The sequence below is a fragment of the Plectropomus leopardus genome, chromosome 10 (genome assembly GCF_026936395.1).
Source record: "Plectropomus leopardus strain MGB_pleo_1.0 chromosome 10, ASM2693639v1, whole genome shotgun sequence".
In the NCBI taxonomy this organism is placed as follows: Eukaryota; Metazoa; Chordata; class Actinopteri; order Perciformes; family Serranidae; genus Plectropomus; species Plectropomus leopardus.
This window is the reverse complement of record NC_142185.1, coordinates 11,856,323-11,880,435: the sequence shown is the minus strand read 5'-3', so window position 1 is coordinate 11,880,435 and position 24,113 is coordinate 11,856,323. Positions and strand designations below refer to the sequence as shown.

At 37.8% G+C, this 24,113-nt stretch overlaps 1 long non-coding RNA gene across 1 annotated transcript in view; it reads right to left on the bottom strand.

Moving 5' to 3' along the window:
• The window catches only part of LOC121949529 (uncharacterized), a 133,577-nt gene that overhangs the window by 92,091 nt on the left and 17,373 nt on the right, over window positions 1-24,113 (bottom strand). The window contains exon 2 of the long non-coding RNA XR_015777763.1: window positions 12,445-12,566. This is a non-coding gene — a long non-coding RNA (uncharacterized LOC121949529). The remainder of the gene's footprint in view (window positions 1-12,444; window positions 12,567-24,113) is intronic.

Sequence of the window (24,113 nt, the reverse complement as noted above, 5' to 3'; positions counted from 1 at the left end):
ACTACAGTGGGTTTGTGGAGCTATTTTGCTGAACACAGCTGTCTGCTGTGGCTAAAAGCAACCCAATAACAGCAGTGAAGATGAAACAAAAACAGCAAAGTCAGACAGCTAAACAATGAGCACTGTATCAGTGAAATGACACTTTTGGAACAGACATTCAGTTGTTGAGGAAAGCTTGAGAACATGTTACTGAGTAAAATTAATATAAACTGCAATTAAGCACAAAACTTTGACTGAAAATGTGCATTTTTTTTTTTTAAAAAGATTATTTTTTTGGCATTTTTTGCCTTTATTAGATAGGACAGATCAACAGTGTGAAAGGGGGGGAGAGAGAAGATGACATGCAGCAAAGGGCCATGAGCTGGACTTGAACACGTGGCCGCTGCGGCAAGGACAGTGCCATCTTTCATGGGGCGCCTGCTTTATCCAGTCAGCCACCGGACGCCCCAAAATGTGCAAATTTTACTTTATTTTTTATGACATGCAGTGACGCAATAACAATAACAATTGACTAAATAAGTAGACAATTAAAATTTCTCCCACATGCAGTTTGACTGTCAGTGAAGTGATTACACTGGATTCATTTCTGGTGCTCCCCCTCATAAACATTAACAAGACTAGTAATATTAATGACTTAGCTACATCACTATTAGACGAAACACCATTTTCAATGCATTTATTGCTAACAAACAGCACCCCTTCCCTCACAAGGTCTGTCTGAGCTCTACTCAGCAACTGACAAGAGAGAAGATAAAGACAGCTTACACATCACCACAAAAACTTTCCAGTGTTGCTCCACTGGTTGTCTGTACCCATTTTTTTAAACTTTAAAATGGGTCAAGCAACCCGTGAACAACAACTGTGGATGACAAATTGGCCCATTTAATAATGATGGTAGTGGAGCCTCTGCAGGTGAAAACACTTGACTGGGATCAGCCAGTTGAGTTTTCCAAGCTAAGACGAAGTGTAACCCTCTCACAGACCAAGGAGGTTTATAAGAGAAGTCATGGTGTCATAGACATACACAGTGAACTGGTCTGCTGTTTAAAAGACTCAGTAACTGGCCCACTATCATAGAACATGGGGAATGATTGATCCGTTTCAATGTGGCGTCCCCAGTCGGCCTTGGGTCAGAATATTTTTGAATGAAAAATAAAGATATGGGTGAGAATTACAATTCTGCATTTATTGAAAATGTCTGTAAGAAAAGACCGCAAACAAATGCTTTCTATATGCAAATGTTCTATTGAATATAAGTGTGCCGAAAAGTTTGTCAAAGTGTCAGGTTGAGCACCCCCAGAGAGGGAAAAAAAAATTAAAATAAACATCCAAGAAGAGCTTGAGTGGACATCATTTACAACAGTGTAATTATATCTGTCAGGTGATGCTATGTGGCCCAAAAACACCTTTACCTGCACATTTACATGGCAAAAGAACCATCTGAAAATCAGTCGATACATTTTTTAGGTATCAAAACCCTCTTTCAATGACTTGTGTCACTTAAAGAATTCGATCCATTCAGTTTATTAATGTTGGAAATGTATAGAAAAGCTGCATTATGTTTTATCCCCATTTAAGTTAGTGAACTTACCTAAAGAAGCTAGCATGGCCACTGTGCTTGCTCCATGGGCCAGACAACGCAGAAGCAGTGCCGATCATTAGAGTGATTTTATTCTTAGCAGCTTAAGATTTTTGGTTTCATGTGCCACTGACCAACTGTTTTATATCCATAGTGTTATTTTTGTTGTGCAGTCCATTCCTCGCTCACTATGGCCTTACTGTACTGTCCTGACAGCAGTAAGTTGCTCAATGTTGCAAATGCAACTGTACTGGGTGTTAGAATGAGTCTGGTTAAGGCGATTATCGTAATGCATCTTAAGCTGTTTGGTGAATACCAAAAGTAACATTAATAAACATTTTATTTTGAGATACATTTAACTACTCTGTTATCATTGAAGCCACTTTCTTCCTGTTGTTTTATGACAGAAAAAAATGGCTAATGTTAGTCTCATTTCAGTAAAATTGTTAAATCACTTGAAGCTGACATTATCACTGGGGGCAAGATCCTGGAAGAGGCCATTTCCACACACTGTTTACTGGCATGATCACCTTTAGATGAAATTGAGGTTATGTAAGGAGCTTGCAGTCGGGCTTTTGCGCCTTCATAACAACTGACTTGAAATGTCTCCAATTAGATTTTATTATATGTAACATAATTACCGAATATAAAATGGGAACCTTTATGTTGTTGCTGAGCAACAAGTCGCTAGATTATAACACTATGCCTGGAGTGCTTGAAAATACACCAGAAAGACACTGAGTATTTGAACATGCCTGGGACTGTAGAAGTACCTGGCCAGGTAATGTAGTGGGAAATTATTATTATCATTACCTTCAATAAAGTCAATGCTTTTGACTTCTTGGACATAATGACTCACACCACTACAGAACAATCTAAGGTTGTAGCAGCGACGGAGTACACGTAGTCATTATTCAACCCTGAACTGTTTCTGCCGAGCAGGAAAAAAACACCATGACAAAAGCACAACACTGAGGGCCTGGTGCAGCAGTAATGTTCACATGCTGGCCTTGCTATAAAGGAGTTGGAAAATGACAATATCAAATATGTTAGTGTATATATGCCATAGGGCCCCATATAAAGCATCTAGTTAAAAGTAAGGGATTCAACAAGCACCTTTTCATTAGAGCAATACAAGCTGCTTTGCTTAAGGAGTGAGAGGTTTTCTTGGGGGTGTTTTTTTGAATTTGTAGAACTGAAAACACCTCATCTGCTGTCAAAAACTAGCTAATCACCTCTTCCAAATGTACATGCATCAAAAAGCTTTGTAACAACATGGTTTAATGTCTGAAGCAAACAACACTTTTTTTACAGTATTGAGAGGAACCATTGCCCAAAAGAGAATAGCTTACCAGCATATTAAAAAAAGTATGCATTATTCTCCTATTACAGTATTTTGTGGCAAAGCAATGACATACTGTGCCTGGCTGGGGAAACGCACTGCAACCTAAGAAAACACAGGCAAACAGACAAAACACTCACTAATTAAGAAAGCATCATCAATTTGAAGACACATGCAGAATTTGGAGAGTGTGCTGCAAATACCACAAGAAAACACATTTAAGAAATGCACTATAATACATCACAACACAACAGAAGTGTTCTCAGAGGAAACTTAGTAGTAATGCATACATGTAAACGTTTCGGCGACGGTTTGTGACTTACGTTACTGGAGTCGGCTAACCATTTGTGGTGTTGAAAAATGAGCAAAAACTTCACCCCTCTGAAAACGATGGTCTAACTAGCTGCCACCTTGTTCAGTGGTTTGTGTATATGATAGGCAATACAGTAAGAGAGTGTAAGAGCTGACTTCTAAATAAAAGCTCTGTTTCAGTGAATCATATTCATTCAACAAGTCAGCCAGTCTGCCTGCCATATATAAATGATTAAATAAATACATAAAAAAATTAAATATATGAATGAATCAATGAATTAAAAGAGAAATAAATAAATGCACAGGTATAAATTAATACACAAATAAATAGAAAAGATAAATAATTACATGTAAAAAATACAACATAGTAACAATTGAAAACTGAAAACTGCATTGCATGAAGTCAGATTCATTTGTTCTTTAATGGTAGTAAACAAGCACGTCTGCATGTCTGCATCACTATTGTCCTCTGGAAAAACATTTCCATTGTGTTGTGATGTATTGTAGCGCATTGTGTTGCATGCATTGTGGTATTTGCACCACTTTCTTCAAAATAACCTGAACAAAATCAATAGCCCTATTCTTTCACGGTATGACCAAATACAGGAAAAAGTTGTTCATTGTAAAGAATTAATGTAATTGTAAATGAAATATTTCTTGTAAAACCATGTGATTCACACATTTAAATTCCCTTGTTAAACGGAGGAAAATGAAAATAAAGAATAACCCTGTGTATGGTACTGTATCGTGGGTGCACATGTTGAAGATAATTTGTATCTTCATTCTGTCAGTAGACACTCAAGAAACTGTTAGCAAAACCCTCTGCCCAGTAAGTATCGCTTCACTCCACAATCTGATTGAACTTTGACACATGAAAAAAGAAAACTCTCGAAAGTGCAGACAGTTTGATTTTACATCAAAGACTTTGTGTGGACTGCTGTTTTTGGCCCACTAGCCATGCTAGCTCCTGCTGGTTATGTTTACAAACCTACCCACACTATTTCCTTATATATATTGCACAATATAATAAATCACAAATTTGCCTCAAGGGGCTTTAGAAGCAGTACAGTATACAACAACCTCGGCCCTTCGACTTAAGCTCCCCCCTCAAAAGAAAAAAAACCTTACTAGGAAATAAACAGAGGCAACCTCTGAAGAGCAACGGAGGATAAGTATAGACTAACAGTAAATATTTAGCACAAATGCAAATTTACATTTTTTTGGGCCAGTCTTAATTTAGAATTAAAGATTTGTAAACTGAAATAAAACAATAATAAAAATATACACAAAATGAGATAATAATTAATAGCTTGTTGGTAACCAAAATTAAAAGGTCGCAACGTGGTTTTTTTGTGAACAAACAAAAGTCTATGTCCAGTGTTACTCATAAAAATGCATTATGTGTATCTTCAAGCTGTAACAAATGTATCGCATTTTTGCCACCACCAAAAAAAAGGCAATTTATAATTTGCTTCTATTTGCAAAGAAAAGTTGCAAATACCATTTTAAAAAGTATTTTCAATCCTAGATTTTTTTACATCCATGTTTTGTTGCTTGCCTGTTTGCAAATTGTTGCGTTTGTGTGTGTGTGTTACTGCCACTTGCTCAGCAGTGAAATAGTGTGTCACCACTGATAAGACTTGCATGTGCACTCTACAGGGAACCTTTAAAAACAGAAAAATGCAATAAAACGGTGAAAAACTACTTCAGCTGCCATGCTGAAACTCCTTGAGAGGCAAGGATATCAAGATCAAGACAGTAATTTCTCCCAAACTGTGGAAATTAAGTGGCAGTTAAAATCAGATCAGAAAGTTTCCTCTCATAAGATCGGGTCGCTTCGTGAGCGGAGAGTACCTAATTGACCCGCTGTCCATTATTAACGTGCTGAAAGCAATGTAATCACCGCTGATGAGACCAGGAATTCTTAAGAATCTGTTTATTCATCAGCATGTCCCTCAGGGAAGACTGTATTTGATAGTGTCTGTGCTCACTTTCTGATCCTGCATGGCAACCACTGCAAGCTTCAAACAAACAAACAGAACTTGAGATGCATCTGTAGTCACTGTAACACAACAACATCCTCAGAGGGTAAGGATAGAAATAAGACATGAATGAAGTAAGGAATAAATAAGAGGTACACAAAACTAAAATAAAAACAGAAGTAAATATAGAAAGTATACAAGAGCAGTTTCAGACAAAAATTACTACAAAAATGAAAGTGGTGTGATTAGCAGTAGGGTCAACAAGTCAAGCATATTTAAAAATACACCAGACTTGAAGCCTATGAAGCTGAGATGAAAAGAAAAATGTATTTGTATTCGTTTTTGATCACATTCCCGACCATTTCGTGTATTTGACAATATATGACAAAAAATGTACAAACGATCAATTTTTTTGTATTCTACTTCATCCTACTGTAGGCTAGAACCAACTAATTTCAAGCAATAACATCATGACACCCACCTATCAATCAATCTGCAACTTTGAACCACACAGAACTACGATGACGTTAGCCAGCCAGCAACAGCATGCTGAGCCAGTGTCTTTTGTTGAGATACAACCGATGTTATTTTATGGATGCAAACATAGTACTGAACGACAGATTGCACAACAGTGATTCACCTCAATATAATAGCATTAGGAAACATACAACCAATCAACTTCAGCCCTCAACTTAAAATATTTCCTTTGCCTTTTAACAACTTTAATATTTTAGAGTGTCAGCCCATTATTAGATTTAGCCTGCTACTCATGCTACAGAGCAGTGGTTCCTAACTGGTCCAATCACAGGGCCCAGATTCCTCTTTAGTCATTAATTAAAGGTCCACACATAAACAATTAGCACATATTCAATTTCATATCATAAATGTAAACAACACGTTGGCTTAGAGCACTAATAAATAAAATACTGAAAGAATTAATAAAAATGCCACTTCAAAATAACACTTTGTACTGGAAATTTTACTGCACTTCAAAATAATGTTAGTTTTTTTTACAAACTAAACACACTCACATGTCACCTGCAGAGCATTCAGAATGGACACGCAACCCACTTTTGGGACCCCGACCCACCATTTGGGAGCCACTGCCATGGAGGAGTTATACAACGACTGGAAGAAATAGCTTCTATTAATTTATCTTTTAAATTGAGTGTGGTGGAGATGTCAAAAACAATGTGCCATAATGTGTAGAATGAATTGTCAATGCTTTAAAACAGTTTAGATTGTTTTTTAAATGGCTTCATTATTTAAAGAATAGAGAAAGGTTTTGGGTGCATTAGGTTTGTACATTTCCTGGTTAGATTGTGAACCAATGGCAGCTGACTGTGCGCCCATGTCAGACAAATGCTTGGACCTCATTCTCTTTCTCTGAATGGGCCCATGGGGATATATGAGACCTTTTTACACACTGACAAGGATCAAACACTGTTTATCAATCATTTAACATGGAGACTGTAAACAAATCCATACAATTCGCTTCATGGAAAAATTGGCACCACTTCACAGATGCAGTTGGTGCTGTAAGTTTATTCAATTCACAGCAGTCCCATTAGATCAGCTGCAGTGATCAATCACATAAACACATTCTTACTGAAGGAGTGTTTCTGTTCAGTAAGACTCACAGGTTAACACACATCTGCCCCTCTTAACCCCTTTGGAGGTCTCTGTTTAATCCACTCTTTTTCTACTCCAAAACACATATGAAGGATTCAAACTAGGGATACACTGTATGGTTCGTGCTCATTTTCAGGTAATTTGTTTGTACCTTTTTTTTCATTTTTTTGCTTATTTCTGGGTCATCTCTTCTTAAGTTGCTTATTGTCTTCCTCCCACGTTTTTGAAAGAAATGAAGCCTATTTGCCCAGGTTTCAAAGGGTTAAACAGTCATTTATTTTACAAGTAAAGTATATACGAAAAACTTCCCAAATGCACTTTGGTGTTTAAAGAGCATTCTTCCAAAGAACTGAAATGAAATGCGTCAACATAATTTGTCAAAAAAAACATATTAATGTGTTTTACACAAGTAATTGAAAAAGGAAGTTAAGCTCTTCCACTTCCCTGCAAGGACGCTACAGACTACTGCTGCGGGTGTGTGAGCTCTGCGTCAGAGACAGTTGGTGAGAGTCCATCCATACACACACAGTGACAGGGCTAACTGTAGCATCACACGGCTAACATTACCTAACCAATAATAATGGGTTTAAAGACAGATTGAGCCTGTTTGGTGTCAGGTCATTGGGACCGTTAAAAGGCTCTGTGTTGGATGTGAGCCTCTGCTTCTGTGGTGGCTCGTGCTAATGCTCCAGAGACGGCTCTTAGGTGCTGCGTCTAACCTTTTTAAAGGCAGCTGGAAAATTGCTGATCTAGCAGGGAGCTGGTCGCTGTTAAATGGGAAATAAAAATGTCCTGTTATCAGCTGATAACCTATCAGCCCGATATATATTGTGCATCCCTAATTGGAACATCGTTTAGGTTGAATCTAGATCAATGTCTGAGCTGGGAAATGGAGGAGTGAGGACAGGAGGAAGCAACTAAATGAAATTAGCTATGGCTGAAAAGGAACCACAAGGTAAAAAATGAGTCTTTCAAACTGAACTTTGACTGAGCTCTATTTGTACTTAAGAAGTCCTTGGAGTGTGCTTCTTAGTAGTTTGTTGCTCCAAGAAACTCAAGCTCCTGCATTTGTAATGCTAAGAAAATCCTGAACTAGTAGCTTAAACAGTGCTGGACTTTAATTCTACTCATCTACAATCCATTTTAGGCAACAAATGCCACCATTGACACATTAACACTGGATTAATGATTAAAATTGATATGCATAATTACCTGTCAGACCTCTACCCCAGTTTTAATCTTTTGTATTGAATGTGTCTTTGTTAACGCGATCATTATCTGCTATTTAGCAACACACAAATGATAACATCTACCCTGGCAACGCCAAAGCATTTTTCTATTTGTCCATTATTGACTCAGTCATGACTGATTGATGAGTGACTTTTCATGGCACTGTGAAAAAGTTGTAACTGAAACATGTGCTTTATCGCAATTCATTTTTTAAAGCCTGAGTCAGTAAGATAAAGATGAGAGGAGCTTTAATTTATAACACTGTGTCAGTGTGCTGTCATGAATATTCAACAGATATTCATCAAAAAAGGCCTTGAGAGCTTCAATGAGCAATCTAAAATTTACTTATTTGAAATAGCCAAATGAAACAGAAGCAAGTTTCTGAATGAGATGCCTCAGTGATGAATACATCTTTCCCCTCTGCTTTACATCTTCAGTGACAGGGTCTGGAGAATTTAATTACCAATGAATTTGTTCATTTTTTTTCCCTCTTTTTCTTCATCTCTCTTTGAGTGATTGCTGGTCGTTGCTTTCACACCAGAGGCTCATTTAATCAACACCTGTACTCAAAATGCCAGTGTGGCACAGGGCTACGGGTGTAGACGCTCACCTCATACCATTGTACAGAGCTGCAGGGGCCCTGGGTCCCCCATCAAGTCAACAAATTCTGAAAGGGAGGCATCACAGGAGTTCCTGCCTTTGTGCCAACAATACAGTCTTTCAGCTGGGCTCAGAATACAAGATGCTCAGGTCAATTTACAAATGGCTTGCCCCTCCAACAATAACGACAAAAACAACAACAGATGGAAGGAGTGTGGACAGAGCAAACTCTGGAATTGTAAGTCCGCCCAGATGTTTGATTTATTTCTTAACTCGGTGCTGAGCCTTTGAAATTTTTGTCTCTGCTGCCACTGATCCAACATATTTCAGCAGAGTGGAATTTTGGTGGTGGTGCTCAAAACACTTAAAAGTTACATCAAAAAGCAAAACGGCAACCAGTTTTTAGGTTGTTTTTTTAAATAAAATATGGATGAAATGTTGGTTTAAACGTAGAAAAAAATATTTTTACATCATACACTGTATGCTCTCTTGTATGTAAAAAATGAAATACAAAATTTAGTTTTTTTTCTCCCACATTTAAGTTTATGCACATAAAAGATTTGATTTTACCAACTTTTGGTCTCCCATCACAAATCCGAATTAGTGAGCACTAGTCTTTTTCCAAGATAATCTATCTGCTTGGCAGACGTGGCATGCCAAGATGCTCATTAAACAGCATCATTATTACAAAGGTGTGCCTTGGGATGATCACAATAAAAGGCCGCTCTTAAATATGCAGTTTTATCACACAACACAATGTCACAGATGCTGCAGGTTTTGAGGGGGCGTGCCATTGGCATTCAGCATAGTTAAGGTAAATACAGTAAACAGTTTATAAATATTCAAGGATAGCAGCTATTAAGTGTTCTGTTTCCACATAATACTAATTACCTCAAGCTAATATTTAACACCACAAATCACAAGTAATCTAGAAAGCAGGCTGGTTTGTCAAAGCTTTTCTCAGGGGCAGATCCCCTGCATTTTAGGCATTATAGTACTTGTACTTGTGCACCTTGTGCCAGGCTTTTATTGGGCAATTTACATTAGATAATACAACTAGGATCCAAGTGCCAAATAAGGGTAGATTTTTCATTCCATGAGTAAATATCAGAAGACCATCCAACACACTGGCAAGTAAATGTTTGTTTTAAAATAGTCATGTATTAAACTGAAAGTATCTGCCGCATTTTGGTGTCATGTAGGGGGGCACTGCTCTGCTGCTTCTTATCTATCTGTGTTACACAGTCACACACACACAAAAACACACCTGCGGTGCAGCAAAACCTGTCTGCCTGGAGCATTACTACTTACTATTACGGCACCATTTAGGATTTTCGGAAATCAGCTGATCCACTTAGCTATGATTTGTCACCGGTCCACTGCTAGCTAGCATTGTGCACATAGTTAAAAGGTTTATTAAATAAACACATAGAAGCCCTGTAGTTTAATCCAAGATGGCAAACTCAGCCTCCTGCAATATTAACAGCAGCACATTAGCTCCACTTTCTCCGTTCTTACCTTTCACAGTAAAAGCACTAGACATATGCACGGCATCAGCGATTACCAGAGGGGACTTATTCACATTCTGAGCTGTGGTGATCAATACATTTAATAACTTAACAGTTCTTAAAAGTGATATGGTACTGCTCTGCTTCAATATTTACAAACAGGAGTCTTCTTCAAATCCACTAATGCCAGAAAAAGAAATGGAATAGCAAGTATATAGCTGATTCCCAGTAGTTTATTATAAAACATACTATTTTCAAAAAGGCTGCAATGGCCTTTTCAAAAGACCAAATGGTGAAAAATGCATAAACATGACAATTTTCCTTTATTATTTCATCCGTGCTTGGCTTCATGAAATCCCATCTTTCTTTAGAATCCACAATCACACAATAACTCTCAACCTGAGCACTGATGCATAACAGAAATGCAAGCCTAACAGCACAATTTCCTACACTTTCAGCTAAGTAAGGGTTTACATCTGCTTTCCCCTTTTAGTCCCTCTCCATCACTGAAGTAATAATGCATAAGCCAAAGAAAGAATGAGTCAGAAAACCAAAGCACTAGCACAAAATAGAAGAGCTGAAATGTTATTACACCCTGGACAGGTCGCCTGTCAATCACACTGCTGACACAAAGAGAAAACAACCATTTACACTTACACCTATGGGATATTTAGAGTCACCAATGAGTCCTACATGCATGTCTCACATTAAATTTTACACATTAAAATAAACACAGCGGAATTCATAATAACGAGGAAATTAATCAAATTCTGTGCTATTCAGCGATATTTTACAAGCTACTGTAGTTGTCCTATTTCAGGGAGGTGAACCATACTGCACCACATGGTCCCTCCACCTAACTCACACCTTGGAGATTACTGAGTTGGGAGGACAGCAGACAGCAGCACTAGAGACAGACTTTCAATTAGCAGCTGTAGCAAACTGAATTCAGCCAACAAAAACCCAGACTCCCCGCCGGCTCGAAAAGCGTCTGTTGCTGCTGTTACACAGGTTAGACCCGGTGCTGCCGTTGGCCACCAACCTGCTGTGACTGGGTTAGCACTTTTCAACTGCTGAAGCAAGTCCGGCTTCCCCTCTTCAGAGATATCGTCCGCACTCCTCATGCAAAAGCAGTCTAATAGGCCAGGAGGCAAAGAGGAGTGGGGTAGCAGCTAGCTTATTAGTAAGTAGCTAATGAAGTGAGACCAGCTAATCAAGCGGTAACCTCTGAGGTTGAAAAATGAAGCTAATGGAGAAGCCCATATTTAGAGCAGTTATAAACATTACAGCCTGGTACAAAAAACGCTCTTTGTCTCTATAGCTTATTCCAACATGCATGACAGCAGTATGTGGGGAGAATTCTTTATAACTCACCTGTTTACATTTTATTATAAGGCCCATAGTATATTTGAGGGCAGGGCAGCTTAAGTGACAGGCTGCCTGCCAATAGTGTCCTCGTCAGATCCTCCCCTTGCTGCTCCACAGCCCCAGCCTCTCAAAAAACATGGTCACTTCCGGCTAAAAAAAAACAAATTTGCAATGGCCAAAATGCCGAACTCATCAATTTAGCTATGTTCAATATTTATGTGGTCTATGCTGCGAACACACACTCAAGTTTTACTCTGCCCACCTTGAGCACCACCCCGAACTGCACAATGTAGCAAGGGTCTTCTCTATGCTTCTGGACTATGTGATTAAGCCATTTTGAACCAAGGACCACATTGCTGTAAGGTGACAGTGCTAAACACTGCACCACCATGCCTTCGGAAACAATCATTATTCATCAAAAATAAATAAATAAATAAATAAATAAAACACATTTGAGCTGCATGTGTGTTGCACAGTATTTATTGGATATGAGTCTTGTTCAAGGCGCTCTGGTTTCATCCCAGATTCCAACGACTTGCAAGTTTGCTTCAATGTAGACTCTTAATTTCCCAAATAGCTGTACCCCATTCCTTGCCTCATGTGTGCTGGGATAGCCCCTCTGCAACTCTGCACAAGATAAGCGCGTTTAGATAACGAATGGATGGGGGGACTTTGAAATGGTGCTCAGCAGTGAGTGCATTGCTCAGTATGTCCATATTCAAGTAATGAAAAAAGCCGGGCATCTCTCCCTCCTCTCCTCATCCCTGACTGTGATGTTAATAATACAGTGTGTGTGTGTGTGTGTGTGTGTGTGTGTGTGTGTGTGTGTGTGTGTGTGTGTGTGTGTGTGTGTGTGTGTGTGTGTGTGTGTGTGTGTGCGCGCGCACTCACTGTTTCCAGGTGACACAGTGGCAAGCGAAGGCTCATGAGAGTGCCGGTATTCAGTCGCTGAAGCGTCCCCTATTCTTTCCTCAAATCCTCCTCTGAAACACAACATGGGTGTTTTTGGTCACCTGTGGAGAAATATGTAAAGTGGCAGAGACAAAAAGTCCTGCTATGAAATTGATGCAAGAATCCAGTAGCAATTTCATATTAATTTCTGTCTCCACAGGTACTGTACCCTGAAGCTGATATGGTAATGAGATTACACTTGTCTGTTTCTATTTGATGTTTGGAGTGTGATCTGAATCAGAATTTGTTCTTCATTACTGTGCCACTAGTGTAGAAACCTCACACAAGAGTGGATCTGCAAAAGTATTTCTACTGACATTGTGTATAACCATTCATGCAATTTAATTAATTCTTTAATCCCAGTAATTACTGATATTGAACAATCCTAAAATAAATATAGAAATGAAAATGCCCCTGCCTCAGTGGTTTTCAGGGTAGTGCAAATATTAGATATTAAACACATTACATTCATTATAAAAGAGAAATGAAGGCAAGGCAAGGCAAGGCAAGTTTATTTGTATAGCACATTTCAGCAACAAGGCAATTCAAGGTGCTTCACACAGAACATTGAAATACAACAACAGAGGGAAAAGAAACACATTTAAAACATTATAAAAGAAGCATGTAAAAGGTGATTAAAAACAGCAAGTAGGAAAACAACAGATAAAACCCAAAAATATAAAAACACATATATTAAAATAAGAGTTGTAGTGCAGAGTTTCGAAGGAAAATATAAAATTTAAAAAGTAAAAAGCCTTTTAGTCAAAGGCAGCAGTGAACAGGTGAGTCTTTAACCTTGACTTAAAAGAACTCAGACTCTCAGCAGACCTGATATTTTCAGGTAGTTTGTTCCAGATATACGGAGCATAGAAACTGAATGCTAATTCTCCATGTTTCGTTCTGACTTTTGGAACACAGAGCAGACCTGCACCAGATGACCTGAGTGGTCTGGATGGTTCATACTGGACTGAGTAGGGTATGAAGGGTAACATTTGTTTCTGTATGCATTCCATATTAGCTTTGTGTATAGGACTTTTCAAGAGCCAAACCGATTGTACTTCATTGTACTTCACTTCCATTAAGTTAGGGGACTCAAAAGATAGAAAGCCAAAATCAAAGCATTAAATGACTTTTAGTACCTACTGTAACACGGATCAGGCTACTAAAGTGCTGGTTGCATTTGGGGATTTTGTTACACTCTCCCTGGTCCAAATGTAAGTTTCTATTGCAAATATAATAAAAACCACAGCAGAAATAACCCTTGGTGACATCATTATGAGTCAGCAATTCGACTTTTAAATGGTGGACTTATAGATTGTACTAGAGGTAAGAGGGAAAAAAAAATGTTGTTTTTTTTTATTCAGAGTGAACTGTTCCTTTAACTTTTATTAAATAATTAAAAAAGGAAAATAAAAGAAAAAGAAAAGAATGTGGGATGAAATGCACTTTTAAGATAATAAATATTGCTATAAAAATGTAAGTCCCAATGCACATCAGGTCTAAGGGTTTGTTCTTGTAAGCACAAAAGACTTACATGCATAAACAACACTTCTGACAAAGTGGTACATGCACACTTGTCTTTCATGACGGGCCATTAAAATTGAGTTGGCTCCAACTCCATGAATGAAAAATGGTGGTTCTATGCAGCAAACACATATTGCATGTTGTAGTCAACAATGTGTGTTTGTGTTTAATTGGCTTTGTCAAATCATTGTAATTCATTCAGCCTCCAACAAAAGGGTGCCATAGCAGTAGAAATGAACTCAAATAAGGCCAATTCATAATTCGCCACTTCATGTGATAATGCACCACTCTATGTGATTATTTCCCAGATGCAATCTGAGCAACGACATCAATCGTTTTCTATAATTTAACACCATAATCAGACACAGTAATCATAAACAATCTGTTTGTTAATGCAATTTTTAAGAGATGGAAAATTAAAGTAAAAATGAACAATAGCCAATCACTTTATCAAATCATCCGTACATGACATTGAGAAGGGTCTTTGAGGCTGCTGAAATGACTGTGCGGATTTAACTAATATGACATACCACATATACTTTCACTTTTTGAAAATCGTAGTGCATGGCATTTATCTAAGAAGAGAAATTTAAGATGTATTCCTGTATTTACAACTTCCATATTATGTTATAATGCTGTTATTGCTATACATCCTGAGAACCATAATTGTCTAATCAAAATTTCATGACAATCCCAGAAAAAAAAAATTGGCACTCTAAGTTTCTGCAAGCCACAAATAAGTTACATTCACACGTTGAACACATATCAGATCAGCATTTCTAAAGTGAAGTAATACAGTTTGTGAGCTGACTTTGTTCAGCAGGTGGAGTGGATGGTGGATGGCATGACACTTATGTGAGTGGCCAGCCAAGCTGCAGACCACTGTGGACTACAGCATAAGACCAACAAACAACAAAACCAGTTGTTTTTTCATCATTGCTGTGTTTCCAGTGGCTTTGTAGGCACAAATGAGTGTATTTGGTGGTGACTCGTGGCTCTTTTTGATCATCTTTTTAGCCCCTAGTAGAGAGAGTGCCACAGAAACCAGTTGTTTTTAATCAAGACATTACTGTTGTACAGGCAGACTTCAGCCACAAAAGTGCTTTTTATTCTAACCACATTGTATCCACTTCATAATAACGAGCAACTGTAATGTATCTGTGATCTGCTGACATGTAGAGCAGAGATGCAGAGATATTTCAGTCTGTATCAACACAGTAAACAAACCAACCGAAACAACTGGCATGGTCATCGTCACGCCTCTAACTTCTTATCATTTACTCAAATGTCAGCTTAACTGTACGACCATGCCTGCTCTTGATAATTAGCTTTAGGTACGGCACTTTGGAAAACACCAAGAGTAAATCCCTAAAAGCAACGCAGACTGCAAAAAGTTACATATTTTACAAAAGTATTCCATCAGAATATTTTTTACAAAATGCTACAATTACATAAAACTTTTACACAAGGAGTTTCAAGTCCAGAGTCTTAAACTGTTGGTCACTAAAGCAGATCCACAAAAAAACAATGTCAGTGGTAAAGTTATATGACTAAGATTGCAGCAAAACCTATAACTGGATTATTTCTGAACAACTAAAACCCAAAGACCCCTCCTCTTTTAATTAACTTTGTGTGTCAGGCCATTGAGGTGGAATCGCTATCATTTTTAATAACAACTACAAACATTGCCCTGCCACTCATAATTTTTTTTTTCTTCTTTTAAGCCTCATGGGTTTTATTTTAAATGGCCAGGATCCTGTACTGTTTGTTGTATTTTATAGGCTGACTCAGGCTAATGCTGGTTTTATTCAATAATTTTCTGAGCTTCTTTCATTTATTATAGCCAAAGAGTTGGAATCCTTGGTGATTTTAACAAACTAGTTTGTTGTCCCTCTATGACTTATTTTACTGCTGATTTAAGCACCCTCTTTAAGTCTTTTAATCTTGAACAGTCTGTTAAAAATCCAACCCATCATGAGGGACATACCCTTGACCTTCTGCTGTTTTATTGTATTGGTGTCTAAATAATATTGAAATGCTAAATTTTAGTGTCTCAGATCACAGGGCTGTGATTTTTCATATCTTGTTCCCTCTTCCTGCCCATAGGTCATCACCCTATCTGCTCATGGTCTTTTAATTTCAAGTCAGCCAAACCCCCCCCATTACTGGCCATACAAGGGCAGCTGAGTGAATATGAAAGAAAGACAAACTCATGTCATCTTTTGATATCCTTGATATCCAAAGAAAGCTTTCTGATGTTGGCCTGTCAGTGTGCAGTTAAAGAAGCAAGGTATTCTGATTTCTCCAGTTTGATTCATAGTAGCTGCAACAAACCCCAGAGTTTTATTTCAGGCAATCATCTCAGTGGTTAACCCTCCCCCTAGCCAGCATACGGAAGCACTGACTGAAGTATATGAGCTCCACCATTTCTTGAATAAAATAGATGACATCAGGCTCCATATCACACCTGTGACCAGAATCTCCTAATCTCCACTGAGCCCCCTGCCAGTATGTCTCATTTCAAGCAAGTTTCATTACTAGAATTAGAGCAGTTAATCTCCCACTTAAACTCATCCACCTGCCAATTAGATATTGTTCCCACTAGATTTCTGATAGAGGTTTTTCAGACTGTTGTCTTTTAATTATCTTACACATATATAACTAATATCTTTAGCAATGACAATAAGGATTATATGCCATGCACAGCACAGTAAGCAGCTCTACATTATTAATGATTTACTGCTTGTAGCTGATTCTGTGGCTTGTTCAGTGTTCCTTCTGCTCAATTTGAGTTCCAAATTTGATACTGTTGCCCCAAGATATCCTTTAAAAATCACCTTGAAAACTGTCTTGGTATTAAGGAACCCCCCCCCCCCTCCTTTTTGCAGTGTTCCCCAGGGGTCAATTCTTGGTCCTCTTTTGTTTTCTACTGATGTGCTTTCCTCGTAGGAAGATTGTGAATTAATTCATTATCACAGTTTTGCAGATGACACACACAATTTTATATCTGGCTAAATGGTGGTGACATAGACACATTGTCTCATATTATGGCTTGTATCTCTGATATCAAATGCTGGATGCCAGAAAACCTTCCAAAAGACCTCAGAATGTCTGAGGTCTTCTGAGGTCTTTTTACTGACCTTTGACTTGAAAAATAATCTAGGGAACACGTCCTCAGATGTCATGCATTCTGACCACAATTTGGGTGTGAACCTTGACTTGACTTGAGTTTTGTCAAGAAAACCTTGAAGAAGTTATCCATGTTTACATGTTGTCACGTCTGGATTGTTATTCCCTGTAATTGTAGTCCAGCCAAAAGGCTCCCTATCATCTCCAACTTGTTTAAAACTCCGCCAGACTTTTGGCTTATCTATAAGACCCCACAGAGGTCATACCTGAGGAACTTAGGTTAGCCAAACCCTGCCTTTTTTTTTAAATGTCTCCTCAAAACCTACCTCTACAAAATGGCCTTTTACACACTGTATACAGTGAATCTGTTGTTTGACTAGTTTCTCTCCCTTTTCTATCACTTGTTATCCATCAATGAAGTGCTTCGCACAAAATTCAAAATGCACTGAAAGTTCCACCAAATGCATCATAAATATGCTGGCTGCTCACAACTCTAGTGCAAAAAACACAGGGTAAACTATGAATGTCAGATCCTTTTCACCTCCTATATACAAACAGTTTTTAGAAATGACTGTATACAGAGAAGGATGGCATGACAGCTCCCCAAATGTAAAGCCAAAACATCTTGTTCGCCTCCTAGTGGAGGGTTGCAGTAAAGGTTCTAAAACCTGCCCCCTTCATGTTAGCAGATGGAAATGGGTCAAGCTAAAAAAAAAAAAAAAGACCTAGCTACACATCAAATAAATGTTTTCCAAATACAGTTTCGGTCTTTTCAGGTAGTTCTCATCAAGCTGATGTATGTAAACGTTATTTTTTGGAGGTGTTTGATTTTTATTATTTGATGCTATTCAAAGGTGATTTGATGTCACAATTGACAGCTGTGTGTGTCAATTTGTGAGCTTGTGAACAATAGTCCAGATTGGAACTGGGTCAGGCAGGAAGATGATTCTACACTTTCAAATCTCTACTGTGTAAACTATGTCTCCAAATGGATCCGGGACATTTTGGGTTCATGTTTGCACAACAGGAGGAAATGAAGGTATGTTGTCCATCCTTATATACCGTCCTTGATTTTGAGCATAATGTGCTGTAATCATGTCAAATAGTTTTTAAGTAGTGTCAAAAACAAGAGACACCAAATGATAGGCAGCTGCAGAGTTGAAATCTATAGCTTTGCATTTATGCCAATTTTGCTGTGTTAAGTGTAAATTTATTGCATGATCTCTGTGCATGTTTTATAAACTTCTGAACATTTTTAGACAAATTAAACAGTAAGAGTATAAAACACAATATGTTTCACTCACATGAAAATATTTAAACACTCTTTCAAAGCAGTATTCCTAATTGGTTTAATGTCAGCTGAATGTAGCTAGCTAAGGGCAACAAGACACTTGGGGACTTCACATGAAGTAAATAACACATCATTACTGTTTCTTCATCAATTGAAATACTACAATCCTCAAAAGGATTCAGTGGAATGGCTGTGATGCCCACAAGGCAAAGAGGCACGTATCTGTGCAAACTTAATATAAAATGATGGATTGTGAAACAAATTGGTTTAACCAAAGAGAGCCAAGTATACAGTTTTTTTCTCTATGAATTTTCTAAAGCATAACCACTGATCATAATGGCTGCACTGTTAAGACAAATTACTCTGCCCCTACAAAATTATTACCACAGGCATGAAAAAATGTAAAGGCTATAAGGTAAGATTTTTTTTTAATTAGGATAAAAAACTGAAATGATAACTGTATCTTGTGCATTAAATTGTTTGTTTTTGGTCAGAACATAAATATATTACACACTGTTGAATTGTACAAGTTCATACAAGCTCTTAAGGCTTATATGAAGCCTTAGGAGCAAGCACAGAAAGCTTTGCTTCCCAGCCCAATTACATACAGTTTAGAGAATAAATGTGAAACACACCTACATCTGCCATCAGAAGTCCTGGTTACTGCTAATTTTATGTCCAAAAGAATGAAATAATGGGACTCATTACCCAGCAATTTTCTCTCAAATTTCTTGTGAAGAGAAAAAAAAAAGAAAAGTCAACAAAGTCAAAAGTTTCAACAAACACTCTTAATCATCCAAATCGCTCTACTATGGTTTGCTGAATGACGAACCCCACTCATAAATTGGACACACGTGGCCGACTGTATATTATCATACAGTAGGTAACACCCCCTACACTCTATGTGGGAAAATGTTGTGCCGTGTGCAAATACTCTAGCATAAGCCCACGAATTGGAAAAGTGCCACCAAAAAAAGGCTGAAAGAAGAAGAACCTCAGTCAAATTGGCACAGTGTTAAAGAAACTTGAGCAAAGCAAAGGTGGTTTTCCAAAAGGTCAGTGCTGGCACTACAGAAAAATAAAAAACCCAGCAATGGCAAAACATTTCTGATGCTGTAAATGCCATGTCAGCAGAGGGACACACAACAACTGAAAATGGTTTGACATGAAAATAGAGGAAAAACCCACATTGCCCAAGCCAAGCACTCCATGACAACTGGAGGAGGACAGGAGAAGGTGGCAGTCTCGCAAGTACACTAAGAATTCAAGAAATAATTGGAGAGGTGGCACTGACAGGTGTCCAGACAGACACTTCACTTGGCAGCTCAGGGTGCATCAGTTTCTGAAGCCCTCAACACAGACAGCGAACCACTGCTACGTCCATAAGGGTCTCAAGCTCCAACTAGTGATGCATTTACAGACTTATCAGTAGCTAAAGATACATTTTCCATGTACATGTTGAAAATCTACTGTATAAATGCCTTAAATTTAAATTGAAGAGCAGTATGTAAGCCATTAAGAAGCCGAAGGCGTGCAGTATCATCCAAAGGTTTCTAAAGTCTTATTTGGGATAAATGGACTAATAGGATTTATTTAGCCTGCAAATGGAATGTTTCAATTATCATGATTAATTTAAAACATATAGTATTCTAAATTTGATTATTATATTCCTCAAATTTTTGAACCTATGTTTCCTTGAGATGGACAAACGATTTCTAAACATAATTTTTCTTTTCTTATCTTTTATTCCATCTCTAGCTCTTGACCACCCATACAGTTTTCACTTAACTCTTACTTCTCAAGAGAAGAGTGAAGCTAAGATAACATTGGTGATTCCCAGAAATCAATAAGTATCATCAAAAAAAAAGAACAAATTGGTTTTTTTGTGGATACAAACTTAAGAGGAAATTTGTTCATATATTGTATCCTTCGTTAGGGCCCATATTTTTACACACTTTATCTTAATCTCTTTATCTCAGGAGGAAATCTATGCCCTGGGGTTTTAGAAGCCTTGTGCTGTGCTCATTCATGGATTCTTTGACGTACTCAATCAGATATACATTTGTAAGATGTGTTTAAATTGCAGATCAGCAAATTATAATTCATCAGAAATTATAAATCTCAGTTGCAAACATTAAAGGAGATTATTTAGGGGGAAATAATGTGAAAAAATACTCTTTCAATGTTCAGTGTTCCTTTGAACCCACCCACTTATACAGAGCTAGCTCCATGCATTATGATAGCAAAATTGCTAGCTGCTTCTCGTATCAAATGGGTTATTAAACTTTTTTTTTTTAATCTCCTGCAAACAAGACAAATGCCACTGTTCCTTCTTTCAGTGAAAATATACTGAAAATAAACAAACTTGCATGTTTGCTTTACGTGTTTGCTACCTTGCAGGAAATGTCTGCTGGTAGGTAACTGTTTGTTTATGAAAACACAGTAGTTCTGCCTGCGTTCCGACTTATGCATGTCTGCAAACTGTGCAGTGCTCCGGCCATCATGAGGTGATGGGGAAAAGCAAAGTGAACTCGCTTGCTTAACCAGTATTGTGTGGAGAGCCACAGATAGAATATTTTGAAAGTCAAGCTGAGGGCCATTTAAAATTGGTCTGCAGGCCAGGTTTGGCCCCCAAGCCTGACTTCGGACATGCCTGTCATAATTCCTGGCTGTCACGCAAGGAATCAAGAGATTAGCGAGACAAAATTTCTTTTACACGGCTGCAGTCTGTACATCAAAATTAAGTTGAGGACTTGTAGTTTTTAGCTGTGTTACCAAAGGCACTATAGCAACACTTAATATCTAATATCTCTGAATTTGTATTCTTCAAACATGTCAGAAATGTTTTGCGCCTAAGGTCATTAACTCATTTTAAAATGAGCGGAGGCACTTAAAAATCTATTCTTAACCTCACTGGAAGCTGGTGTAGAGAATTCTGAGTAGAAAATGTGGTTCTTGCTCTTTTGGTTCTTGTTAGAACTCTGGCAGCAGCATGTCTTTAATGTGCTGCAGTTGTCAGATGTTCTTTTTGGAAAGCTCAAACAAGAGACCTTTGCAATAGTCCCGCCTGCTGGAGATTAAAGCATTAATGGGTTTATTTAAATCTTGTACCGACATGAAACCTGTAATTCTCGTTATTTGTTTTAGATGATGAAAGGCTGATTTAGTTACTGCCTTGATGTGGCTTCTTACGCTGGGATCTGAGTCTATCCAAGTTTTCTAACTTGGCCTTTAGTCTTTGTAGACCTTGAATAAACACAAGCAATAACTTTGAGTATTTCCTTCTCTGTCTTGTCTGCATTTAAAGAAAACACCGTTTGATCTAGTTGTTTACTCTCTCTAAGCACTGACACAAAGTACCACAGTGATTCAGTGAATGTGCTAAGTAAATCGGTGTCAGCTATTAAATACCCTTATTGTCTCGCATGTTTTGGCCAAATGAGAGCCTAGATTTTGAAAAACAGAGGCTCAAAACCTTTCAAGATTACATGGTGATGCAATCACATTTAAATATATACAAGAGTATCTTAATACGTTGTTTTATTTATACACAATTATCTAAAAAAATCATCCAGAAGACAATCAGATTTATCCTGCACTTAGTATGTGTTTCTATTCTGTCACATCCAAAACATTGAGGCTTTTTTTCTAGCCACACTAATGTGAGGCAATTGGACACATGCTGTTAAGCAAAGCAGCAATATATCACCATTTTTTATGTGTCTCTCCAACCAACATTTGTGATGTTTTTATACAGGGTTGTGCTACTCCTCCGAAGACTAAATTGAAGTTAACAATGACCCATTTCTAAAACCTTTTGAAGGACAGATTGAGAAACAGACTCAGAGCATTTCCTTTGGAAAATACATGTTCTACCAATTTCACCTTACTTTGAAATCACATGGAAAGTCGCAAAACTCATTTCCAGCAGAGTCAGAACTTGAAAAAATTGGCAGTGGCAAATAACAGTAAAATTGGTTATTGACAGATATATAAACAAAGTTTCCTGCCACGCTAGTGCGTACAGTACAACTCATTTTATGTCAAAGTCTTTAGTTTTTTCTCAGATCATGCCCACTGTATGTTCTCTCTCAGATCACGTCAAATCACAGCAACAAGGCGTTTTGTTTTCAAGGCACACACAGTATGTGTGATGCAAATATAAAAAGGCAAGACAGTGGAAATAAAGAAACGACTGTAAACAATTTTCAGTTTCTATCAGTGTGTTTACATGGACATGAATGACCAATTTATGAGGTTTATTATATTCACCATATGGTGTTAAGATGAGCCAGGAGAAATTGGCTTATCCGTAATAACCGTATACATGAAAAATAGGCTACTAGTAACCAGGTTACCGATTACTGCAGTCTTTTTGCACAGGCACTGTGATGTTTACATAAACAAACCAACAATGGAAGATGAAAGCAACAGGAAATAGTTAATGCTATACATTTATTAACACTTTACAAATAAAAAGGGAACAAAGCCCATTTTCAAAATTCATACACGTTATTCCTATGTTCTAAGACAGTCCAAAAATATTTGTGAACATGAAAAACTCTCTCCCAAATATAAAAACTGGAATGTTAAAACATTAATTTGTGATGTCATAAGGTTCAAAATCTGAAGCTCCTCCATAGACAATGAGTTGGGAAATATGTTATGGATGACACTGAGAGCACCTAGGTGAATGTTCTGAGTATATGGGTATGTTTTTTATATCAAAACTAAGAACATGACAATTGAATAGAGCTCATTTTGGGAATAATAATGAAAACAAAAATTCTGTAGGTCCACACAATCTGGCTCCCATTCAGTGTCTAAAGAGCAGCTCCAGACTTAACACTTGACGACATCACAAGTTTAACACTTGGTGTCTGGCTTTGAGAGAGAGCGTAACTCGCGTCTACACAATTGAACTTTTTCTGGCCATGGAAATATCATCTTGTAATTCTTGATTTAGATGGTGCTCTCCTTTAGCTGCTTATTTCTTTTTTGCTCCACTAGCAGCTGTCTGCTCTGAAAGCATCCGTGTATCTCTCTTTTTCAACCAGCATACACACTACTTGTGTGCAGCTTAACTATCGTCATACCACTGTTCTCCATGTATGGTGGCAGAGAGGCACGGTCGCTGCATAAAGAGCAGGGGAGCAGGGGATTAAGATCTGCAGGCCCTTTCATTACCAAAAGACGAAACTCGGCTTTTTCATCATTCCAGAACTGAGATGCTGTCACTGCTGCAATTTTGTTACCTCACTAGGCTGAAGATGCGTCTGTGCAAGTAGTCAGCAACTCTAAATAACCAGGATAAGAAGTCTACGTGCAACAATATGATGGTGTCTTCCAGAGTACTCCAGTAGTTAGGGATGTTTACCAAAACCCTTTTAAAAAATCCATGATTGGTTGACATCGAGTCATAGTATTGATAAAATCCTGATGATACCCATCCCTACCCATAGCATATTCAGGTTTCTCATGAACAGGGTAAGGGCTTATCCAGGTTTATGAAAATGGTAAATGGTGTTAACATGCTCAAACACATAAACGGAGTGGAAAATTTTAAAAATCTGATCCTAAATGGGGTATTCATGTCCATGTAAAAGCACTCACATTATTCACATGAGCTTTCTCTGAAAAGATTTTTGTTTCAGTCAAATGACAG